This window comes from Echinops telfairi, unplaced genomic scaffold (assembly GCF_000313985.2).
Source record: "Echinops telfairi isolate 266 unplaced genomic scaffold, ASM31398v2 ScPeMD7_7468;HRSCAF=8506_1, whole genome shotgun sequence".
NCBI lineage: Eukaryota > Metazoa > Chordata > Mammalia > Afrosoricida > Tenrecidae > Echinops > Echinops telfairi.
The window spans coordinates 5,758,923-5,764,405 of record NW_022111370.1 but is presented as its reverse complement, the minus strand read 5'-3'; positions in this window follow the sequence as shown (position 1 = coordinate 5,764,405).

Here is a 5,483-nt window from a genome sequence, read left to right as displayed (position 1 = left end):
TAAAACCCACCAAGTACCCGTAACAGTGCATAATAACATAGTTTTGACATATATAAGTCAAAAACAGAAACGCACACTAAAGCAAGTTAACCCATAGAAATAGTGGGGGTGGATTTATAGGCATTGCTTAGAAAATGACTGTGTTTCTCGATCAAAGTAGAGGCTACCATTTCACTATTACCCGGCTCAGCCAAACAGCTCTTTAAGGGAGGTGGCCTATAACAGACAGGGTACATTTTTCAAAATTCATGAAACACTGAAAAATAAAGGTGACACAGAAAATTTCAGTGAGTTTCAAAAGGAAAAAGTGATGGCACCGTTCAACAAAAACAACAAAAAACCAGCCGCAGCCCCACCCCCCAAGAAAACAAGTCTGCTGGGAAAGCAGAAAGTCTTTAAATAAGCCCCAAATAAAAGCAGCAGTCAAAATCATAACTACAGATGTCTTCAAAATGAACACCACAGAAAGACCTCCTCTCACAAGATCTTTGCGGCACAGTTTCAGTGGCCTTCCAAGGACTCTGGTGTGCATAGTCGATCAAATGACCACCTAATCCCACTCAAGAAGCCAAGAAAATGAACCCTCGCGGAGAAAAAGAAAGACATGGACAATAGAACCGAATGAAACGTAAGTGTAAAGACCTGGCAATTGACCCCTGAAAACCCGGGGGATCACAGCATGCCTGCCCTTTGTTCCCTCGCGCATGGTTTCGCCATGAGTCAGGAACCATCTCAAGAATGATGGCAGCCGACCACAGCAGCCAGTGTCCGAATACAAGACCAAACTTATGATGCCCATCATGCCTCAGGAAGAGAATTCAGCCTCGTGCTGTTAAAAATATATGGCAATAATATCCACCCTTCCTGTACTTTCTTAACATTTGTTCTCCTCTAACGAGAACCAGCCGGTTAGAGCCCACTTGTAAGAAATCAGAGTGGCTTTATAGATTCAAGTTTTTAACAGAATCTATATTTTCATCGTTGTTTTCTTCCCCTCAACATGGCTCAGATCGTCTTCTTGAAATCGATATGCTGCATTTATAGAGACACTTTAGGATAAAAGGACAGCGGTTTTATTAGGATCAATAACAAATTACTTGATGCTTACGCAGGCAATGCGCACATCCCGGTTAACCCCTGAGAGCTGGGGGAAGTTAGCCTGAGAGCCCGGGCCCACCAAAGTTCTGCCCATCCCACAGGGTCAGACTCACCACCCTCAGGGCACGATGATTGTTGTTGTTGTTGTTGTTGTTGTTGTTTAGTCTAAACCAGTGCCATAAAGTCGATTCTGACTCTAAGGCTGTCAGTCTCTATCCGTTTGTCAGTTTGTTGTACTATGATGACTTGTGTGTTGTTGTGACTGGTATTCAAATGTCAGCAGGGTCACCCAAAGTGAACAGTGTTCAGAACAGCTTCCAGACTAAGAATAGACCATGAAGAAGCACTCGGTTCCCCACTCCAGAGGAAGGAGTTGCTGAAGACCTTATGCATAGCTTCGAAACTCTGTCAGCTACTGAGGGCCTGATGAATAGAAGCAGAACACTGCCAGAGATAGTGCCAGAGGATGGGCCCCTCAGGTCCAAGGGCACTCAAATTGCGACAGAGGAGGAGTTAATTTCTCACCATGGAGTCGACGAGCCTGACATGAGTCTAGTAAAGCCTGTGGGAGTAGAACCTTCAGGGTCTTCATTTGCTGATGGGGCACTACTTAAGGTAAGGAGAAGGAGCTGAAGGTTCTGCTAATGATTAGAACACGAAATGTGCAAAGCATGAATCTAGGAAAATTGCAAGATATGACAAAATTATAATTTATAAATTATCAAGGGGTCATGAGGGAGGGGGGAGCGAGGAAGGAGGGGGCAAAAAGAGGACCTGATGTCAGGGGCTTAAGTGGAGAGCAAATGTTTTGAGAATGATGAGGGCAATGAATGTACAAATGTGGTTTACACAATTGATGTATGGATGGATTGTGATAAGAGTTGTATGAGCCCCTAATAAAATGATTAAAAAATAAAATTTTTTTAAAAAGATGTGACAAAATAATAATAACTTATAAATTATCAAGGGTTCATGAGGGAGGAGGGAGCGGGGAAGGAGGGGGGAAATGAGGAGCTGATATCAAGGGCTCAAGTAGAAAGCAAATATTTTGAGAATGATGATGGCAACAAATGTACAAATGTGCTGGACACAATGGAGGTATGTATGGATTGTGATAAGAGTTTCATGAGCCCCCAATAAAATGATTTTTTTAAAAACTAAATGAAATATATAAAGATCGATATCTTAAGCATTGGTGAGCAGAAATGAACTGGTATTGGTCATTTTAAATAAGAAATTCAAATGATTTACCATGCTGGGAATAATACAATCAAGAACAATGGCATGGCATTCATTGTCAGAAAGAATATTTTGCTGAATTCATCAAGTACAATGCAATCTATGGCCAGATTATATCTACCTGCCTACAAGGAAATCTAATCAATACAACTATTATCCAAATTTATGTAAAAACCACACAATCTAGTGATGAAGAAATTAAAGAATTCCACCAATGACTTCAGCTGGAAATTGATCAAATCTGCAATCAAATTGCATTCATAGTTATTGGTGATTGGCATGAAAAAATGGAAACAAAGGAAAATAAACAGTAATTGGAAAATACAGACTTAGGTGATAAAAATGAAGCTAAAGATCTCATGATAGAATTTTGCCAAATCAGTGACTTGTTCATAGAAAATACCTTTTTTCAACAACACGAAGGTTGGACTTCCCCAGATGGAACACACAGAAATCAAATTGACTACATCTGTTGGAAAACACAATGGAGAGCTAAATATCAGCAGTTAAAATCAGACCAGAGGGCTGGCTATGGAACAGACCATAAAGTGCTCATATGTAAGTTCAAGTTAAACCTGAAGAGAATTAAATCCACAAGAGTCAAAACATCACCTTGAGTCTATCACCTGAATTTCGAGAACATCTCAGAAGAGACATGATGCACTGAACACTAATGACAGAAGACCTAATGAGCTGTGGGAGGACATCAAGGACATCATTCATGAAGAAAGAAAAAGATCATTAAAAAGACAGGAAAAAAGAAAAGATCAAAGTAGATGTCAGAAAGACTCTGAAATTTTCTATTAATCATACAGTAGCTAAAGCAAATGGGAGAAATGATGAAGCCTAAGAGTTGAATAGAAAATTTCAAAGGCATTGTGAGAAGACACAACCCAAATATTAAAATGATATGTGCACAAATATAGAATTAGAAAATCAAACATAAGAACACACTCAGCATATCTGAAAGTGAAATAACTGAAGGAAAATTCAAGCCCCAAGTTGCAAGACTGAAAGATTCTATGAGAAAAATATTGAATGATGCAGGAAGTATCAAGAAAAGATGAAAAGAATACACAGCAAAACTACCAAAAAGAATTAGTCAACAATCCCATTTCAAGAGATAACTTATAAGTAAGAACAAATAGTGCTGAAGGAAGAAGTTCAAGGTACACTGAAAGCATTACCCAAAAACAAGGTCCCAGGAATTGATGGAATATCCATTTAAATGTCTCAGCAAGCTGAGGAAGCACTGGAAGCACTCACCGGTCTATGCCAGGAAATTGAAAGTACAGCTACTCGGTAAACTGACTGGAAGAGATCCATGTTTGTACTAATTCCAAAGAAAGATGACCCAATAGAATGCTCAAAATACAGAACAAAATCAATGATATTTTGCTTAAGATCGTCCAAATTTTGCTTAAGATTTCTTTTTTTGCTTAAGATCGTCCAAATTTTGCTTAAGATCATCCAAAAGTGGTTGCAGTGATACATTGACAGGGCTGCCAGAGTACAGGTCAGATTCAGAAGAGGACATGGCACAAGAGATATCATTGCTTATGTCAGATGGATCTTGGCTTAGAGCAGAAAATAGCAGAAAGATGTTTACATGCATTTCATTGACTGCGCAAGGGCCTTTGACTATGTGGACCATACATAAGAAACTATGGATAACCTTGAGAAGAATGGGAATTCCAGAACAATTCATTGTGCTCCTAAGGAACTTGTACATGGATCAAGAGGCAGTGGAACAAGGGAATACAGCATGGTTTAAAATGGTTCAAAGGTGTTCCTCAGAGTTGTACCCTCTGATCAAACGTAATCAATCTGCATGAATCCATCAGAAAAAACTGGATTATATAAAGAAAAATGTGGCATCAGAATTGTTAACAACCTGTGATAGGCAGATGCCACAATCTTGCTGAAAGTGAAGAGAACTTGAAGCATTTACTGATGATGATCAAGGTTTGCAGTATGGATTATAACTCAATATAAACATACCAAAACCTTCACAACTGGACCAATAGGTAACAACATGATAAATGGAAAAAAGATTGAAGTTGTCAAGGACCTTGTCTTGCTTGGATCGATAGTCAATGCTCAGGGAAGCAGCAGTCAAGAGATCAAAGGGTGAGTTGCACTAGGTAGAATTGCTGTACAAGATCTCTTTGAAGTGTTGAAAAGCAAGGATGTTATTTTGAGAACTAAGGTGCACCTGGCCCAATCCATGGTATTTTCCATTGCCTTATACGCAGCTGAAAGAGGGCCATTGCACAAGTAAGACTGAAGAATAATTGATGTATTTGAGTTATGCTGCTGGAGAAAAATATTGAAAGTAACCTGGACTGATAAAAAGATAAACCTACCTATCACCCTAAGCCCAAGGGAGTGTCGCACTGCCCACTCCTAAGCTATCCCCACAATTGGGTGTGGATCAGAGTGATGTGATCCATGGGCTTTTCCCTGACAAATTTTTGGAAGCAAATTACCAGGCCTTTTGTCCTAACCTGTCTAAGCCTGAAGGTTTCACTGACAGCTCTTCAGCAGCACAGCAGCACACTGACATCCACTGACAGAGAGTAGTGGCTGCACTTGAGGTGGATTGTCAGGAATTAAACCTAGGTCTCACACATGAATGGTGTAAATAGCCCCACTGAGTCCTTGAGAGTAGTATTTAACAGTAGTGCCTTGGAGTCAGACAGCAATTAGTGCATGTCCGCTTCATCCTTTATTATTGATCTCAGTTACATAGAGCAAGTTATTCAGCCTCCTTAAACCATCATTTCCCAATGTTGAAAATGGATATAGTAAAAATGTTGCAGCCTTGCAGGTTGTTATTGGATATCCAAAAAAGATCAAATTGGTTTGTAAATACAAGTAATCCCCGACTTGTGACAGGGTTCTATTTCAACAACTCCAAATGATGTCAAATGCATTTTTTTATTTTTCATTATTATTCCCTTTTATTATCAGCATCTTTATAAAAACAATCATCATTTGCCTTTGGGGTTGGAAACATCTGTGAACATCTACATGTCTGAGATTATGATATCCACAAATTCCATGCTGCGTCAGTGTCATCAAAATGGATGGGCCTCATCAAAGAACAAAAAATATCATTGTAAAGGTGGGTGAGTACAGAGTGG